At 43.4% G+C, this 20,803-nt stretch overlaps 1 protein-coding gene across 1 annotated transcript in view; it reads right to left on the bottom strand.

The window, feature by feature from the left end:
• kcnb2b (potassium voltage-gated channel subfamily B member 2b) overlaps positions 1-20,803 on the bottom strand; it is a 64,142-nt gene that overhangs the window by 40,901 nt on the left and 2,438 nt on the right. The window lies entirely within an intron of this gene.

Genomic DNA, 20,803 nt, shown 5'->3' with positions numbered 1-20,803 from the left:
TTGTGCAGCCCTACCCTGGATTAATCACCAGCTACATCCATATGTAAAGCTTATGCTCAGTGAACAAGCAATATGTACATATTCTGCAGTAGCAGCACTTCAAAGGGAGCTCTGACAACACAGAAGATAAGCAGCGACACGCACGCACTGTACCAAGCGGGACCAGGCGGCCATATACAGTAACTATAATGACGCTGTGAATTATGCATGCGCTGCACCAGGGTAAGTGATGGCAGAGGTGTGCCTTGTGGTGCAGCAGTAACTGATTAATACGCTCTCCTGTTTCGGCCCGCGTCTCTGGTCTAGGGAGCTGGAAGGACAGCTCTGTGCGGCTGGCAGAGAGGATGGGTAGCGCTTGTCACTTCAGCTTTATACCACCTAAAGTGAAGGCAGGGCTCAGCGCCAGCAGACATCCTCTTATTAACTGTCATTGTTTTTTTTTTTTCCCCAGGGCACCTCTGACAGCACACATAAAAGGCCATGATGAACTTGGAGACAGTTTGCTTCACTTCATTACCTGGGGGGCCTTTAATATCACTACAAAATGGTGAGACCTGCAGGAAAACATCTGCAAAAAGGCGTGAAGGCGAGGGTGACAAAAGCTGACTTTAGTGTGGCTGAAGGAGAAATTATATTTCTGATAGTCATTCAGTGCTGAAAAAGGCAGCTCATGCACTTGTGGCTTGTCAACTGGGACAAAAGCCACTAGTAGAAAGGCCTCCAATCTGCATACATTTATGTACAAAGTATGTACAATTATGTACATTTAATTAAAAATGTTAAAATTTCATTGCCCCCCTTAATTGTATTACATGGAATGCACTCATTAACATTTATCAGACGCCATTATCCAGAGCGACTTAAAAACAGTCCTGGAGACACTCAGGGTTTAGTGTCTTGCTCAGGGACACAATGCTAGTATGTGCAAATTTATGTATCCTCAATACACTACATGATATTTTGGAAAATTTCTTTAAACTTTAGATAAACATAGTTAAAATATAACAGGGATGTTTTATTAATTATCCTTGGTAATTTCTTTAGTTTTGTTCCCTTGTGACTTAATTTAGATGGTATTCACAAAATCACTTTTTTTTCCAACAAGTGATCTGTGATTTACTTTTTTCAAATAAAATAAATGATCACAAAACCATTATAACCGTTCAAATATGTACAGATTTCAATCTGAACATGGTCTGGTCTGAACATGGAGTTTGGACCTGAATTTGCTCTTACAGTTCTACCCAACAAGAGACAAAATGGCTTGGAAGACACTATTAGCACCGATACCATCAAAAATCACTTATCAATTAATTGAGGGCTCCTCTCATTCAGTGCAACACTTCATATGTACAGTGGCAAACTTTATCTTTGTGACACGCAACCAAGGCTGAAGAGAAAGTTACGTGTTGCCTGACTTGCATAAATCACTCATGTTCACCTGCTTTGTGTCTGTGACGTTCTGATAGTCATCTACGGCGATAATGGGACAGTTCATGAAGTGATACATTGCTCACAGCCAGCAGCATGCAGGGCGGGGCTGTGCACGCTGCTCTATAATAGAGTCGATACACGGACATTTCCCAACAAAACATCCCATCACCGCATCACTCCGGGGATGCCGTTCACATCTGCAGCAATCCATGGAGCCTCTCAGGTGTAACATGGCGTCACAAAAACCGACTGTGGGAAAGGAGATTAGCCCCTACAATGCCCAGCATTGGCAACAAACACTCAATTCACCAATCAGAATTCATGAATACATGCAGATAACCTAGGTTTGGGTTTGGCAGTGGATGTGGTTCCTGGATGAACAAAGATTGGGTTTGGGATGTTCACTGATGCATCAATATGGTGCCCCTACAATTTATAAGAATCTCTAGAAATAATGGCACTTAAACAAAAACTAGTTAGTTAGTTAGTTAGTTCATCCTCTTCAAGATTCAAATAACTATTAAAGCAGTTTTATCAGTAATTTAAAAAAATTAACAAGACACTCCTCAAATGCCTCCTCTAATACAGCTTAACAACCATGAGGGACACCAGGTGATGTCTTGTATTTTGTAGCCCAACTGTCCTTAATGCAGCCTCAGTCACAGTCTAGCAGGCTGGACGGATGTCTGTCAGCAGCCGAAGGGGCTTGAGCTCCACCAGGCAGAGTGACAGCAACTCGTTCACACCCACAATCAGTGGGCATAAATCACAGCGCCTCTGGGCATTATTTGTCATTGGAAAAGAGGGGAACGCGCATAACTCACACCGGACACAGCCGTCTGCGTCAAGGGTTGAAGAGCGAGAAGTGCGATAGTGGGCAGAGCGAGGGAAAAAAAAAGGCGGAAAAGTAAGAGACACGCGCGCCCATATCAAGCCAGTATTAATCACCATCTGTCCTCCTCACCTCTCCTGGCGAATGAACGCGGAGGAAGGTGGTTACTAGGGAAAAAGATGTGTGGGTCACGCGAAAGTCACAGTCTGGCACCCGCTTATTTCCACCTCGATATCAAATTAAGGCTTGGATGTGGTGTGCGTAAGAAGCTCTTGTGATGGCCAGCGGGATCTCGTCTTTTTTATGCATTAGGTCATTACCTGGGCAGCGCGAGGTCATTTATATGCACTCAGTCAATTTTACAGGGCCGTGATTGCATTCACTCCCAACTACGAGTAATTACATGATGTTATTGATCAAGGTGACATCACAGTAGATGAGGAGCTTGCTGAAAAAAAAAACCTCCCTTTCATTATCGAGTAATTTGTCACATGCGTGGGTGACAGTGACGTATAAAACAAAATGATGTGTGGAGCGTTTTTTTTTTTTTAGGGCTCTGGCTCCATCGCAGTCAATTTACTTTTACTGGTCAGTATTAACCAGTCAAGTGGTGACAACAGCCATGAATCTATATAGTCCTCCATTCTCTTCACTACCCGTTCACTCGCTCACGTGGCTACTGGCATGTGCCCGCCCTCTCTCGCCCGTCACTTCATTCAAACTCCAATTCGTTCAGGTGCGCATTCCATGCCATTTCTGCTTCGCCGTTCCGTCAAACATTCCAGCCCCCGCCGCAGCCCTTAATGTTTGCTCTTTTATTGATGCCAGGCGGCTGTAATGGAAGCCGCGACACAATCACGCGCCCTGCCTCCGCCGTGAGTTGTGGCCGCCTGCAGCGAGGCCGTCCTCATGTGGTATAATTCACGTTGAGTCTGCGTAGTCACCGCATGTGACTGGGGAAAGGGGTTGTTTAATACATGGAACCTGACACTGATGCAGCGGGGTGGGAGGAAGCCTTCGTACTGCATTTTATGGAGGCAAATTTCAGCCAGGCACTGTGCGTTGCCACGATAGAAGAATGTCAGCGTCCCATCGACGTGACGAACCTCTTCTGTCATGGCATGGGGTGGGGGTGTGAACCTAGCCAGGGTCAGGTCACACACAATATGGCAAATGAAGAGCTCTGTTTGGGGAGAGTTTACAGAAGGATTGGGATTTTCCTGAACTCATGCGTTATAAAGCATCTGGGGGGCTGTGAAGATCACAGGATTTAATTTCTGAGTCTTACAACAGTCTTTCTAGATCGGCAGAGGGGACCCAAATATTGCTCCTGTAAAAGACACATTTCTGTGACATTGCATAAAATTTAGGGGTCACCATAAATGTATAGGAGACTCCCTGAACTTCCAGGAGAGGTGGTACACCTCTTGTTTAACTTTTATACATATTTTTATATTTGTTTGTAGTAGAAAGAAATTAGAAAGACTTCAGACTGTTTACAGCAAAAGGTGCATTTGCACAGAAGTTTGAATGTAATGAAAGGCAGCCAGGCTCCATGCAGCACGCTGCTTCAGATGACGTGACATTATGTCAGATGTGTTGCCGAAAGTGCAACTGGGACTGGTTCTGAACGTGGATTTTGGCAGGCAGCTGTTCTCCCCGGCTTGCTGAAATGCAGAACCAGACTGTCTACTTTCATCTCTGGCCTGACAGATTATAAAATAATGCAACATGCCATTGTGTGTGACAGGGAAATGTCCGTGATCCTGGCTGATTCTAATGTTGCCCCCAGTTAAATCGTTTCTCAATTGCTTTGACAAATTTTCCAGTCCAGAAATCCAATTCTCTTAACCATGCTTCAAATTCCCACACCAATTCTGCATGTAAAATTAAAGCGCATGTTTTTCATAGCTCTAAATACATTTCTGTCTGATGGTTCAGCATAGTATGTGTTGTAAAACTGAAAGCCGAAACAGCACCAGAAGACCACAAAATCACAGGTTCAAACCCCATTTACTACCATTGTGTCCCTGAGCAAGACTTTCCCTGTAACTAATGATCGTAAGCTGCTCTGGATAAAGGTGTCTGATAAATGCCATAAATGTAAATGTGAGCAACAAGCTGAAATTGAATTTTTTAACAATGCAGTGGCAATGCATTGATTGAATTTACAAAGCTGTATGGCAGCAGGTAGGGATTAATACAATAATATAGACAGGGCAATGAAAGCTATCTGAATTATCTGAATTATATGTTTTGACCACAAGTGACCTGATTCAAGTGTTTTAAAATGTTCTATTTTAATAACTGCAGTTACACACAACAAACTGAAAAACTGGAAAATAATCTATTAATAAACAATTCATCAAAAAAGTCTAGCCAGGTCAGTTGCAGGAGGAATGTCAAACAATATCTGTCATTTGGGCTTTTTGGCCAAACGCTGGGTTGCTGCGTGTGAAAGTTTGGCTGAGCGGGAAGAAAAAAAACAAGAGCTGACTGCTGGGTCCGAGTGCAGTCGTGACTCAGTCTACTGCCTCCAGCCCTAGCACTGCGTCGCTGGGCCCTCACATCAAACCTCTTGCAGAATTTCAAGAAAAGAGTGGGAAAGCTTGAATATAACCTGTGATGACAAACAAGAGCCACTGGAAAATATGGAGAAAAAAAAAAAACGCAATACACTTTTTTTGAAAGTTTTAAATTTGTTATTCTGTAGCTATATGTTGCTATATTCAGTAAAAGAATGCTCACAAAGGCATCAGAAATACACAAGAATGGTAAATTAGGTAGAGATATACAAACATAGATTACAGATGTCTGAGCCCGAGCTTGGTGTTGAAAATGTACTAACGTGATTTGCTCATCTCTGTTCCGTTCCACATGAATTGATATTCAGCTAGGAAACGAAGAGAAAAAAAAAAGAGCAAAAATCTTAAGCAAAAAGGGAGGTTTTTAGTGTGAATAACACTTGACTGGGAATGCTGTAGGTCAAGCATGGAGAGAATGCATTAATAAACATGTTTAGGGCTTGCCTGGCTCTGAGGAATGCACTAAATACTTCAGATTCCTGCAAGAATCTCAGATGCAGGGCTGAGATGTGAACGAGCCACACGGCATAAAATGCCCTCGACTCGTTTGAATAAGCCGACAGGCGGGCTAGGAAATCAGCAACGCTGAGGTATAGAACTTCTGTCCAGGACGTCCAATACTATATCTGACCCATGCGGGGGGTCAGGCACAATAGCCCCAGGACTCAATGTCTTCGGAAAACCCAAAAGCCGGCCGGGTCCTGCTGACACCATGGAAGCTCTCCCGGGAGCGGAGGAAACTGGAATTATCATAAATGCCAGAGATGCTGATTCTGTCCCGACAGGAACCCACTGCTCAGAACGTCTTTCATTTCTCCTGGATGGTGCCGTGCAGGAAGCACTGTGACAACGGTCAAACATGTTATCAGGTAATGAATATGATTTCCGGGACGGGTGACATCTTGCACCCTCCAGGCTCCCCTAAAGCACAGGAGCTGATGAGGACCAGTGCAAGCTGTATTGGGTTGATTTTAATTAATTTCCATTATGATAATGCTCTCCTGTATTGTAAAACATTGAACAAAAACGAATAGCTTCCTGCTGGGCATGATAGTTTTAGCTGCATTAATTAGCCCCCGAAACGGAATCATTCGAGGACAAGATCAGAGCATATTAAAGAGGTTAAATGACACTGACTCCAGGCGTTTTCAAGTGATTATCTTTACTAATCAACATTTCATGTCACCTCTGTCGCTACAGGCACTAATCTATTTAACTTTTCATGGGCATGGGGATATATTGTCATGTACTAAAGTACACTTTTAACAAAATTAGTCATTCTAATACATATAGTATCATGAGTAACTTAGGACAAAATTCACATCAGATTTGTGTGATTCCAAAAGCAAAGCACCATCCCCACACACTGCTCCCCGGGCGCCTGTCATGGCTGCCCACTGCTCACCAAGGTTAAAAGCAGAGGACACATTTTCGTGTGCTGTGCTGCAGTGTTTCACAATGACAGTCACTTGATTTATTTTTTTTTACTTTTAATATCACATTTTGGTGACATCACAGTGCAATGTTCCTTCTTCCATCTTCACAGCATCACCATTTTTGAATACAGTAAATCCCAAGCATTGCCACCAGTTCTGTAATGCCTCAGTTCACCTGCTCAGTTATAGTTGGCCCGGTTAATACATCACCCCTGAAAACTATGACCTCCACTGACTGCCCTTTATATACCCAATTCACTTCAGATACCTCCTCTAAGTATACAAAAGCTGTCTATCTACAACAATGCCTCTCCAGAGCAAATCTGAGGAAATGATGCTCCTAATCTTTCCAAAATCCCATCTGCTTCTTTGTACGGAATACAAGATATCCTGTCTTTTCTCCATTCTACCAATATTCCAGGTCTGTCTTCTCCAACAATGTTTTCATAAAGCTCTCCTGTAACGTATTTGGTGTACAAAAAGGTCATGCCACATCCATGTGGGGTAACAGACATTTTGTGCAGGCTGTGAAACATGCATTATTTACATCACACATTACAAGGAGACACATATAAGGAGGCATCAGCAGGGATCAAAGGTAGAACATTTAAAAACTGGGAGAACATCCAGGAACTGGACTAAACTGTATTGACTGCAACTGTTATTGTTCTTATTACATGTGCACATCGATGCTGCTGCTGCTCCTGATTATCACTCAATTTGCGACTGATCCATTAATTCATATTTAATATTCAGTTGGTGTAGAAACAAAACAGAAAAAGATTTGTGAAGAAGCCTTGTTACTGCTAACATGGAATCACTAACAGCAGGTAGAAATCAATTATGTTAAAAGAATGCAGCTCCTCGCGTGCGGCCTGGGAAGTGATCAGGGAAAACTGTGAGGAGGGGGGTTACCAGTATGTACCTCAGCTGGGCTAGCAGCCAATCAGAGTGCATCTGCGATCCAGAACCTTGCCATCTGGGCCAAGTGGACTCCATATCAGACTCTGTATGACATCAAATCTGCCAGGTTGTTCCCACTCCCACTGTGTAACTACATTATTCGGCGTCGAGGCTGCACGGAGCCCATGCCAGGACAATGGGTGCAGGATGAGGACCCATCACAGGGCATGCGCATGCACACACAAACACACAACATTCACTCACACACTCACACCTATGGTGAATTTGAGCTGTTCAAACACAGACAACGTGTTTACAACAAAGCATTTTAAAGGTTATCAATATGGTTTTCCTTGATGAAGTAACCGTTACACCAGATGCATTTCAGTGTACCTCTGCCTGTAGATTTAATTCACTGTTGTCTTGGTTACTACTTTTCTTTCCGCCCCCCTTTCTCTGAACTTCTAAAAATAAAATTCACAAAAAAAATAGGATTCCACATTTTTCCGAAAAAGCCTTGCATGGCTTCAAACCAAATCTACCTTCTCCCTGTGATTTAATGTGATATGGTAAGAAAAATAAGAATTTTTAAAAAAGAAAACGGAGGTAAACACACGCATGCTGGTGTTCGCGGCATGAACACGTGCAGACAGAAGTTTAAATCTCATACCCCAGTTCCCCCTTATGGGGAAAAAAATCTATGGCCTGGTGCATTGATCCCATTGACAGGAGATGGCAACAGTTGTGCCAGTTTATATACATATGTGCCATATGTATAAAAAGTGCTTTGGCCATTCTGCTTCGCTGTTCAGAGAGCAGCAGCTCAGATGGATCTGGAATTTGTCCCCTTATGTCGTCAGGTTGAATCCCCCTTCTCATGCTTTGCCTGTGCAGAGAATTTCCCACCCCTCCCCTAAAAAACATAACGCCACTGACAGTCATGGCTTCCAAACATGTGAAGCATTGCAGTTGCTTGGTGATTGGATGTAAAAATCCTGTCCAAAAATCTGGGGCAGTGGTGGCCTAGTGGTTAAGGAAGCGGCCCCATAATCAGAAGGTTGAGGAGAGGCCCCGTCCGCCAAGGTGTCACTGAGCAAAAGCACTGTCCCCATACACTGCTCCCTGGGTGCCTTGTCATGGCTGCCCACTGCTCACTAAGGGTGATGGGTTAAAAGCAGAGGACACATTTTGTTGTGAGCACCGTGTGCTGTGCTGTGTATCACAATGCCAATAACTTCACTTGAGCACAAATGTATTTTTTTTAGTTCAGTCACGCGAGCCTCTGAAGAACCAGTGGACTATATAAAAAATTCTGGAAAAGCGCTGACGTGCCTTCCTTTCTGTGCCAAACATCGTTGTTCGTGAATGGTGTTGATGACGTTATTTCCGCAAATGCCCGCTCGCTTTTATAGGCCACTCTCCTACTCATTAGAATTTAAAGCTACAGACACAGAAATGGCACGTCCTGGGGAAATCTCATTATGGGACTGGGTCAAAGTAGCTGTAATTGTGCACCATGGTGGAAAGAGACTCCACATACAGTAATTGGTAATCATTAAAAACCTATATAAAAGCAAAAAATTATTTTTTTCATGGGACATTTAATGGAGCCAAGCTTGTTCGAACAATATCCTATGGAAAAATAAACTGAATGACAAAAAAATTATTTTATAACTAATAAATTAGAAGGGAGAGAAGCCTGGTGTATAGAAAATTTGTCTACGGAGGAGCTTGAGTCTAGGATTCTAGCACCAGCGTCTAGGAGTCTAATGCAGCAGCACATTGTCATCAGAATCCTTCAATGGCCTTCCTGTTATTTTCTGCACTTAATCCATTTGCAAATAGCCATGAACAGTCGCAGCAGGTGACATTCCAGCTGACGCACACAATGCACTACATCACGGGTTCCCGCTCCCACTCACGGGCGTGTCAGAGTGCTGCCTTGGCCGCTCCAGCTAACGCCTTGGTACAAATTAAACAAAATTAACCAAGGTTCCCTTAGCAACAGACAGCAGACAGCCTCCATGAGAAGTCGAGCCCATCCCGTGTACATGCTGGGATGAAGTCGGGCCGTTTCAGAGATGTGCCACCACCCCAGTGCGATATCATTGCGGAGGTTTTTGCTCTTCCACAGAAGGGAATGCAATCACTTCACGCCTATACTGCCCTCAAACCAAAAATGCTGCTCTGAGAGCCAACGTACATTTTTGGACGATAGCCTCTTGACGCAGCTGCTGTAAAATGTATGAACATCGGCAGTTAAATACCACACACAGCTGCTGACGCGGCGAAACCACTCACACACAGAGTGAGAATATAGTTCTGCATGAAGACTCAAATCCAAGAGAAAAAAGGAATTAATGCTGTTGCAAATCTGCTGCATCAATCAAAGAGGCCCTAGGTCACATGACCACAAATGTCTCTATAGGGTGGGCCATTTATATGGATACACCTTAATAAAATGGGAATGGTTGGTGACATTGAACACATTTTATAAGTGGTCAGAAACTTGTAAATAACTCATGAAAGAATGAAGTTACATTAAAACCAAGGACAACATTGTTTTTCTTGTGAAATTACCAATAAATTTGTCTCATGACCCTCTTCCTATTGAAAAAACAAAAGTTGGATCCAAGATGACCGACTTCAAAATGGCCACTATGGTCACCACCCATCTTGAAAAGTTTGCCCCTTCACATTAACTAATGTGCCACAAACAGGACGTTAATATCACCAACCATTCCCATTTTATTAAGGTGTATCCATTTAAATGGCCCACCCTGTACATTTGGTGAAGAAATTTAAGAGTCAATGAAAAGAACTCATTTTCAGATTGTCATTCAAAAAAATTGAACCACATTTATGAATGAGGTTGTTCTGATTTGAAATATACAGTATTGGCCTGAACTATAGGGTGGTAGTAGCCTAGTGGTAACACATTCGCATATGAACCAGAAGACCTGAGTTCGAAGTTGCTCCAGGGGGGGGACTGTCCCTGTAACTACAGATTGTAAGTCGCTCTGGATGTAAATGTAACTCCCATTGTATTTGGTGGTACCGACCAGTATTGCACTTTTTTAGACATATTTATGTGGTATGTAGTGGGCTGATAATTCCTGCCATAAAGTAGGGTGGTAGTAGCCAAGTGGGAACCAGACGTCCCAGGTTCAAATACACTTACATTGTAACCCTATGTGTCCTAACTACTGATTGTAAGTCACTCGGGATAAGGGCGACTTATAAATGCTGTATGTTAAAAAAATTTAACATACTTTCTATAGCGGTCAAAATTTGTGGGTTGGTGTGTCTATTATATTGCTGAACCTTAGTGAAAAAAAAAAAAGTTTAAAGAGTTTAACAAACTCTTTACTCGTAAACCATGTGCGGTTCACTTTGGGGAAATTTGAGGCGATTTAACTCTCTGTTGTTTCCAACCTGATCATCCTGGACAGCTGAGCTGTAGTCCCTTCAATGTGATAATATTCGCAGTGGCCCATGGATCCCGTTCTCAATCCTCTCCTCCCGTGATTACACAGAAAGGAGGATTATCTTATCAGAGTGATAACGTGATAGCGGTACTATACCAGCGCTACAACTTTGACTTGTTGCAGTGGAAACTGCACTTTAAATAGCCCCGCCGCATTTATGGCGGATTACAGCAGGCACACCACTCACCCTCTCATTTCCCTAAGACGTCTTAAGGCTTCCTGTCAGATGGGGCTGGCTGACTTGGACTTCTGCCGAGGAAAACTTCCGTTCAGAGTTCACTGAGGTGAGGCCGAAAGGTCTGAGATAATTAATCACCTGACAATGTACTATGATCTCTTCACCAAAAAAGTTAATTGCAGAAGGAACAATTAGCTTTTTACAAAACGTCCAAATTAAACCAGTCATTTTTTACCATAAAAATTATGCCCAATATTACAAGTGCTGTTTCTCAAGAGTAAGACTCTTAACCTGGGTGGTTTCAAGGGGAACTGAATATGTACTTAGAGAATGGAAGTCAACAAAGAACTGTGTGTCATGGTCACTTTACTTAAGGAATTCAAAAAGACGGGAGCATTGTTCTCAACCCTCTCCTACTCTATGGATAAAAAAAGGACCACGTGTGTTTTACAGTAAGAGCAAAGTGGGACTGCAGGGATGCGAAAACAGGTTAGAAATGCTCTGGAGCAATGTTACACAATTGGGTTCAATTTGAGGGTTGTCATGTGTCTCCGGGTTTTATGTCCCTAACCCTTCCATGTAATGAGCTCAACCCATAAACAGAGGAAGAAGTCTAATTAGTGTTACGCAAGGAGTTAAAAAACAAAGGCAATGCAATCCTCAAGTTGCTCTGGAGGCAAATCATGAAACTGGTAAGTTAGAAGGAGTGACGGTGAATTCAGAGTTCAAAGGGATGACTCAGTCAATCCCATTTCATTGGTACAGTGCTGGTAGGAAGCCCACATGGTTGCTTTTCTGCACAGTCAGCTGGAAGGACAGGGGAAGCCTCCATTCCTAGCCGTCGCAGGATTTGCTGGCTTACATGTCCACTAAGTCAGTCGGGCTCAGGGATCAAAAAACGTGACCCTCTCATCCAAAGTTGCTCTGGCCAATCTGAACGGCTTTTAACTTTGTTGCAGAAAGCTGAGTCTACCCTGTCGCATGGAAGCTCTAGCACTTTATTACGCAAACCCATGAAAAAAAAAAAAAATCTCATGAATCATTGACTAGACATCTTCACTCTAGTGGACAGGGAAGCCCTGAGCTGCTTTATTTATCTCACACCATTGAGTCTAGTAATCCATTTACAGTACAGATTCAGGCTATGTTCTACAGTGCACTGCTGACTGGCCATTCTCTCCCAGTGTGGACAGTGGGATTGAGAACACAGTGGCCCCAACATGCATTTGGTTCCTGCGAAGCATCCAGCTTTCCTGTCGAACACTAGATCTCACTTTGATTTGGCCTTGGTTATGATTGCTTCCATTTTTTCCCCTTTGACTTCAGCATGCCAGCACATTGTTTGTGATTCAAGCCAATGTCTCTGCCATCAATATTTTATTTGAAAGTGCCTCGCCCTTTTCAGACTCTTAAAAAAAAAAATCTAACTCTGACAGGGCTAAACATCAAAGTTGCAGTGCTATTCACACCAATGCAAGCATTGCTTTTTACGCCTGGTTATATAATGTGACTGGCATCTTCATAATAAGCAACCTTAATTGTAGTCAAACGTGGCAATCAACCTGAGCTGGACTAGATAAAAGTGTACAACAGAAAATGAAGGTTGAAGGCTCATTGTCTCCCATTGCTAAACTCACAACTCCCTCTGTCTCCATCCCACATCCTGTCTCAAAAACACCCAAGTGGATATGCCGGGGAGCGGCTCTTAAAGGCGGTCTACAACCGCAAGGGCTTTTTCACTCATTGCACTGAATTGTTAGAAAACGCATCCATTAGTAACTGGCTGGAAAAAAAAAACAGCGGGACCGGTGGGGGAGGGTTGGGGGAACTGGCGAAAAAATCTCATTCGGTAATGCCTTCCATCACGGCGAGCCCTAGCACTCATCCCACACGCTGCTCAGTCCAGACTGTGACTCCCAGCACCTCCTCCAGACTCAAGCTGTATATGAAGGAGGCCATCGGCTCTGTCTTTCTGGGCAAGCCCCAGACTACCAGCAGATACATAGCTAGGCAGCTCCTAGCTAATCTGGCTCGTTGAAACACGCTAATTGACTAATGGCACGTGACACCTGGTGGCAACCAGGGATATGACCCTGCCAGACGCCGCAGGGCGCTGGCTACACTCGGGGAGATTATTTGGAGCAGTAGACTGGTTAAAGCCAACAAAGGAGATTAGGCGTCACTTGAAGTGGTGCAGGGGTCTACAGATCTTATTAGGCTGGTTGTTGGGCAGGCCTTCCTCCCTCACTGCACTGATTAAAGGTAAAATGCTTACATTTTACATCAAAATATACTTTAAATTGAAACAATTTGAACCTTAAGTGAACTCATTGTTAATTTCTGGACTTCCGGTAAAACCTGAGAAGTCAGGAGTCCTCCATTGACTGGAGCATGGAGTACAGGAGCATTATTGAGGACTATGGTCCAATCACAACCATCTGTATCTCAACATTTCAAAGGCTATGGACGTTGGGGTGGATTTTTAGACGAACTGTGTTTCAGCGGATGGAGAAGGCGAGCTCCAAAACAGGGATGGTATTTGACCCATTTCAGCAGGTGGCAGGGGTGTGAAGTCGCACAAGAATCCCACACACCCACTTCATCCCATGGAGGTGTGCCAGGCTGTACAGGCTGATCCCTCCAATGTGCAGGACTGCCAGCTTCCCATCAGACTCTATTGAGAATTATAGAATCATATATATATATATATATATATATATATATATATATGTGTGTGTGTGTGTGTGTGTGTGTGTGTGTGTGTGTGTGTGTGTGTGTGTGTGTGTGTGTGTGTGTGCATTATTTCTATGTTAGAACTATTTATCACAAAGCGCACACACAGATATTTGTTTGTCTATCTTTCCCTCTGTCTGTCAGTTGCAGAATCAGGGGACCGGACATGTACTTCCACATTTTAATGCTCTCTAATCCGCCTTAGCTGGGGTCATTCATAATGTAGTATATGTTTAAATCAAAAGTCCATCTTTAATCCTTCAAGAGGAATTGTGGCCGTGTATAAAGAAAATCCGGCAAGATTATGTCTCCCAAACAGTTTATTTTGTAGACAATGTAAAATGGGAGACGGACGTTTAAAAAAGCCCAAAGCAACAAAAATATAGTTCTGGTACTGTAAATAGCAAGAACTGTGGATTTACATGGTGCAAGCTATATATAATGACAAGTGCTTAAAAAAAAAACAAGCAATGGAATTGAAAGTTGAAGGTCCCTGCCAATTTCTGTCATCCTGTGTCCTGAGCTCTCATTCGCTGGTCTGCATGCTAGATAGATCTTTGACCACATTCACAAATGGTGATGGGAAATCACCAATCATTTGAAAGTGAAGTGATTGTCAATGTGAAACATGACAGGTGCCCGGTGCTTTGCTCAGTGGCACCTCAGTTGCACCAGCAACCTTCTGATTATGGGGCCGCTTGGCCACCACTGCCCCATTTCCAGATTTGCCATTAATATGGGAGTTTGCTTGGCATCCATCTGCAACCTCAATATTCGCCATAAAACCCTTCAACGTGTTGAAGTTCCCTTTTTTTCTCCAATCTCGGCAGTCAGCCTTTCCTTCCCGCTAACCCAGACTCCCAGGCCGATGCTGTGCATGTGGATGCACTCTTCACTTAAGTAATCTGATTAGGCCCCACACAATTTATGGGCCCGATCAGTTGCCTTCCGCAAAGGTCTGCGTTAGCAGGAGCAGGCCTGGGGGGATGGGGAGACAGTTGGTGAATGAAGGGAGGGCTGAGCATGTATGCAGGTCTGACTGAAGCAGCAACAGCAGCGTGGAGCATGAAGATGTCTCGTGTCGCCTCTTGAGGTGTGCAGGGACTGCACGCAGCTGGCATCACAGCGGGCAGCCTCGGGCACGGCTGTGAGACGACGCAACGCAGCACCCGGCCATGTTCAACATCACCGCAATCTCTCTCACAGCCTTCGACTCCTAAATTTTCCCCTGTGGCACCCTCCCTGCACTCCGGTTAATTACGCTCTCCTTTCATAGCCCCAAATCCTCCTTTTCTGGGTCTTTGTTCACAGCAGGGCAAGTCAGAGCAATCATTACCTTGTGTAACAATACCAAATGGCGGTATTAAGGCCAGAGTCCTGATTATGAGGAAAGTTGGACCCCTGTTGTACCCCTTTTGCAAAATGTGTTCACTTCCACAAACAATTATGAAAAAAAGCAAGTCTTTGAAATCGAAGCACTTCACTGTCTACAGAATTCCAGGAATCTTCTGTTCCACCCAGACAACCTTTGAATTTAACATGTAATATGATCAAAAATCTAATGCCATAATTTGCTGGCGCCCTGTTTGGGGGATTTTCCTGCCTGGTGCCCCTAGATCGCTGTGTGTCGTCTCCAGCACCCACAGCCATGAACTGGATAAGTGGGTTTAGAAAATGGATGGGTGGATGTAAATATAATCAATAGCAAATCCTTTCTTGCCCACACAAGAATTCGAAATCTGCAGCCCTGTGAAGGGGTCTCCCCTTAAGTGCTCATTTATTTGCTTGAGCGTTGAGTGAGCAGCTTGCGGTGCATTGTACAGGGCATTGTACAGATGAGCAAGATGAATAGACCTCAGCCTGTGATTATTCCGGGATAGTGGGACAGTGATAAGAATTACAGCCCGTGTTCCAAAAAGTCAGTTGTCATGGCAACACTGACAACATGCCATTTTCTTGGCTAAGAGGCCAAAAAATAAAGCCGATTGTTTGTTTCTTTCTTTTCTGATGAAAAACTACAACTAAAAATTGTTTTAGCATCATAGGAAACGTCTGGTTTTCTGTATTGTTGTTTTCAGTGAACTAACGCGTGCAAAAAACATTCATACCTAGTGATGTTGAGGGAAAGTACCTGAGTTCAATGTGACATACAGAGGAAGAGTACAAGATGATGAAATGTGATAAAAATGCATAAAGATAAAGAAGGAGACATGAATGACCGCCAGCCAAATATAGCAAAGTCAGATGAGCTGTCAATACACCCCTGTGTCGGAAAGTGAGGAATGGGGCTCCGGGGGAAGGGATGTCACTTCATTTGTCACCCGCAGGAGCCACCAACGTAGGTGAGGCTGGCCGCTCCGCATGCTGACAGTGTTGTTCCTCCCTGAAGAGAAACATCAGGGTGATGTCACGCGTGGCCTGTCACATCGTGGTGACTGGTTTCCTGTGGCGGTCAGGTGCTCTGAGGAGCAACGGCTTATTCATGGTTGCATATGTGTGTGTAGTGGTGTGTGTCTGGATGCAGTAAGGCATAAAACAGGGGCTCTTCTGCTTCTCAGTGTTAGCAGATGGGGGGTCTGTCTCCTTCACACACACTTGACTGTCCTTCCCCCGCTCCCATTTGTGCTTTGACATCTTCCCATTGCGCTGTAGGCCTCCACAACCTGAATCTGTGGCCATTGGCTCATCGGTCTTAGAATGGTCTCATGTGGTTCGCTGATCCTGCGCATCAATTTGTGAAGCCTACCGGCCACCACCTCCACAATTGGTCATAGAGTTGTCCCAGGGTGTGCAGGCTTTGCATATACATTGCATCCATTAAAAAGAAACTAAAGACTGTGTTGCAGGTCTGTAGAGAAAAGCCCTTGATTCTCTAATTACTAAACTCATCGATCACTAGCCTATTAGTGAAATAATTATACCTAAAGACATTAAATGACTACAGATCCGTAACATTGTTTTCTCAGAAACCCACTTGTGCTTTAGAGTCATTTATATGAGAGGTGGCATAATTCACATGGAAATATCAGTCTTTTTGTGCCCATTATTGTGTCATGAAATTGAATCTGACACAATAATCTGACAATTTCACATTCACAAACATTTTCCGTGAAATTCTTTATGATTTTATATTGTCCCCCATGTCCCCTGTTATAGTAATTAAATCAATTTACCTAAAGATGCATAACTAATTAAGATTATGTAAGATTAAAGATAATGTAAGAAAATAATTTGCATTATATTGTGTATTATATTGTTATGTGTAGATTGTTCCTTTAAATACATGACAGTTTCATGCAACATTTATTCATTTACTCAATAAGTTAAATTGTGCTTTATGAACATTAACATGAAACTGTATCTATATTTGTAATGGTAAAAAAGATGAGAGACTATATCAACCTTCTTTGCTTAAATAAATACATTTAGACAATTATATATTCATAATATTCATAGACTATCATGCAAAATATTCATCGACTTCCTACTTCCAGTTTTTGCACGTCAAAAGGTTTCGGACATCATATGATCAAAGGAGCTCTAGCTCCCGCGGCTGAAGGAACAAATGTTACCCATAATCTAAGAGGTTCATTCTTATCTTATTATAAATTGAGCTAAAGAGGATTTAGGATGTGGTGCCTAAATGGCAGCCTGCACTGATCATGGCCCGGGTGAAGTGTTACATAACCACGATACCGCTGCAGGGAAGAAGGTGCGCTCTCCCCAAACAACTGTTGGAGTAACGGGGACTACACGTCTGATAATGCCTCTGAGCATTGCTCAAGTAAATTCCTTCTGATATTCTGCCCATCCGGGTATGTCTGATTGAATGCACAAAATAGCGTTAATTAATGTTCCCCCTGAGCCACAATAACATCAGCGAAATGCTTGACAATTCAATAATCCGGCCAGTGCAGCTCTGCAGTTTGAGGGGCAGTGGTGGCCTAAAGGTTAAGGAAGTGGCCCCGCAATCAGAAGGTTGCCGGTTCGAATCCCGAGCCACCAAGGTGCCACTGAGGTGTCACTGAACAAAGCACTGTCCCCACACACTGCTCCCCGGGTGCTTGTCATGGCATGTTAAATGGTGGGTTAAATGCAGAGGACAAATTTCACTGTGTGCACCGTGTGCTGTGCTGCTGTGTATCACATGTGACAATCACTTCACTTAACTCAATCATGGCCAAGGATAACATTTTACAGTGTGTTCCAAAGAGGCTGGACTATTCTTTGAAACGTGTCAAAGTCTATTGATTTCCCTTCGTAGGAGCAGACCACAGTTCATGCAGCGATGAAAGGTCTGAACGCAGCTGCTGCTGCTGCTCACAGTGACTTGCTGACTGGAGAAAACATGCTCACACATAACCAGAATGTGTGTGTTTATGTCTCTTTTTGTGTGTGTGTGTGTGTGTGTGTTGGGGGGGGGCTCTTGATTCACCTACGTCACCATGGCCATTACGTTACATCAGAAACATGCAAATGTACACACCTGCCAAGACGACTTGATGCACACCAGCGCTTTAGCTTTATTATAAATCTTGTTGACTCATTCCATCGAGGAGCTACCTAAATCATAGCGACTGCAACAGACGCAATACTCAGAGATTTGTGGCGTATTTGGGGCACATAATTCAGTTAGTTAATACACACATAAATATAGGACCAGTATCACCGCGGACGGCACAGAAATGCAGACGGACGTTGCTTCTAGCCAGAGTGGTTGCATGAATATGCAATGAGGCCTTTATAAACTTTTGGAGGGAACTGTCTGTCCTCACGAGCTGGACATTTGTCATCATGGGCTTGGGAATATTCATTAAGCCGAAGTTGAATGAATATATAACCTGATAAATCCCAACATAAACCACCCCAAGCAAAGACAGCACAACATTAAGCCTGTTACATGAAGCAAATATAAGGTTAGTGTTAAAAATAAGATGTATGTAATGGAGCTTCCAAATATACACTTTCTGGCCAACCATTGGCATAATGAATTTCACTTACGCTTCTTACCAGAAACAGAACAGTATGTCTGTTCTTAGCTTACATAAAATTAAACAGTGTCTCTTTATAAATACAGAACTGACAAAAACTCTACTAGAGTGGTAGCAGCAGAATTTTCACAGTAACCCATTTCTGTATGTGCCGTGAATATGACTTGGGACGTCCTGATGCACAACCTGCAAATTGGGCCCACTGGCACTGCTTACAGAAAACTTAACTTAAACTAATCTGCATAAAGCATATAAGCCAAAAAACTCTTTGCCCACTCATGACTAAAATTTGCTGACAAATATTGTGCCATTATTAAATATTGTAGCGTGGCATTACCTCTTTCGGAAATGTAATATTTATCTGAACAGTGATTTGAATCAAAGCAAATAAAATGCTAGTATGTACTAAAACCATCATTTTCCAGTTTGATGCCAAGTGCTGGGGTGTTCTTCAGAGCACAAGGAACATAGTAATCTGATACTCGAGAGAGTGATTTATCACTTTTAGCCAAAGAGGCAGATCTTCATCAGTGCATCTGTTACGACAAGGACTTTGTGTAGCACTTGCCCTTCTGCGCAATCACCCCTGTGAAACGCGCCGCTGTACCTACAGGCTACACTTGTATTAAGAGGTTGACTATTTATAGGACCTGACAGAGGCAAGGTAGCTTCCGCCTACCCTGGAGATTTTTTTTTTTCTCCTCTGTGTCCCCAGAGCAGAACCTGAGCCCGTCTGGCCCTACACCGATCCTTCAGAATTTTTTTTATTTTTTTTGGGGGGGTGGTAAGAGACCAGCGGTACAACCGCAGCGCCCCCTTTCTGAACCAAACCCTGCGGCCCTCCGGCACCGCTTGCGTGCCACCGCACCTTTGCTGACCCCCCGCTGCAAATGTCATCAGCTGCATACTGCGTTGTTTCAGGGCAAGGATGCATTAAGAACAGGGTGCGGAAGGGAGGGGGGGGGGGGGGGGGGTAGTTGTCCGCTTTTCCGCTCTTGGCAGCCTCCCCCCATGCCATTTTCTGTTTTCAGATAAAATCAGCATGATGCTTTTATTCCAGCCGTGGTGGATACCCTCCCAAGACAAGTTACACGTTATGCATCACTGTTTCCATGAACACAGGAGAGGGCTATATTTCTTGTAAGGAGCGGCGTCTGTTCAATCTCATGGCTGTTGGACTAGAAGAACATGCACATCTCGATAAACGGGATGGTTATACGGTTACTTATGCAAATGCACAGTGCATCTCGAAACAACAACAAAATCCTAACAGTCATGTTTTTTTTTCCATGCTCAGGCCAGGCGCGCCCCTTCGCTCCATATATTCTACATTAGCAGAATCATTTAGCTTCCTCCTCTCACTGGCCACTGCCATAAATTAGACAAGGAGTGGGGTGGAAGCGGATGAAAATGAATAACAAATGATTCCCATCTGAGGACATGTCCAGCAAAAAGGATGACACTGCACTTATGGAAAAATGCATCACAATAACAAACTCTGAAGCACCTTACCAACACCGTGGACGCTGCCTGCCAACGGCCGAAATCGACAGCAAGACGGCCTTACGCCTCTGTCAAACTTTAAGAGGAAGTTGTTTTTTTTTATGGGACATTCTGGAGGACAGGAAACATCATCTGCCTGTGTTCTGAGCCACATCACAGAGACTCGTCGCAAAATTACCAGCAATTGAATTTCATCATTGCTATTTGCCCCCCTCCCCACACACTAATGCATAAGTATGAACGATCTAAATGTCTAAATGCCAGATGTGAGATGTTCTAACGGCACGAGGACACAGATTGAGCAATGTATGCAATTCCATGTATTAACCAACGTTATACTGTTTTATTAACAGACATCTGTTAATAAAACAGCCAGATTGGTAGAAATACAATTTGCACTTTTTATTACATAGATGAAATGCACGTTCATTAATCTATGTTACTCAAATAATTGACCAATTCAACCAATTAAAGAAATTGATCCTTTCTGTATAAAAATGGTCCACAAAAAGCTGCTGTCACAAACAATTGTTATGAGAAGTGGGGAAGGGGGCGTCCTACATTTGGTCAAATGTTTTAGTATGCAAAGCAGTGCAATATATATATATTCAAATCACATTGAAAAAAAAGTGACACCTCTGCTATCTTTCATGATATTACGCCGAGCCATACGACACGACACACAAAGCCCACCAACGGCAGGAAAGGACGCCTTAGAAT

The sequence above is a fragment of the Denticeps clupeoides genome, chromosome 2 (assembly GCF_900700375.1).
Source record: "Denticeps clupeoides chromosome 2, fDenClu1.1, whole genome shotgun sequence".
Taxonomy (NCBI): Eukaryota; Metazoa; Chordata; class Actinopteri; order Clupeiformes; family Denticipitidae; genus Denticeps; species Denticeps clupeoides.
Note: the sequence above shows the minus strand (reverse complement) of the source record. Positions and strands in the feature narration are given on the sequence as shown.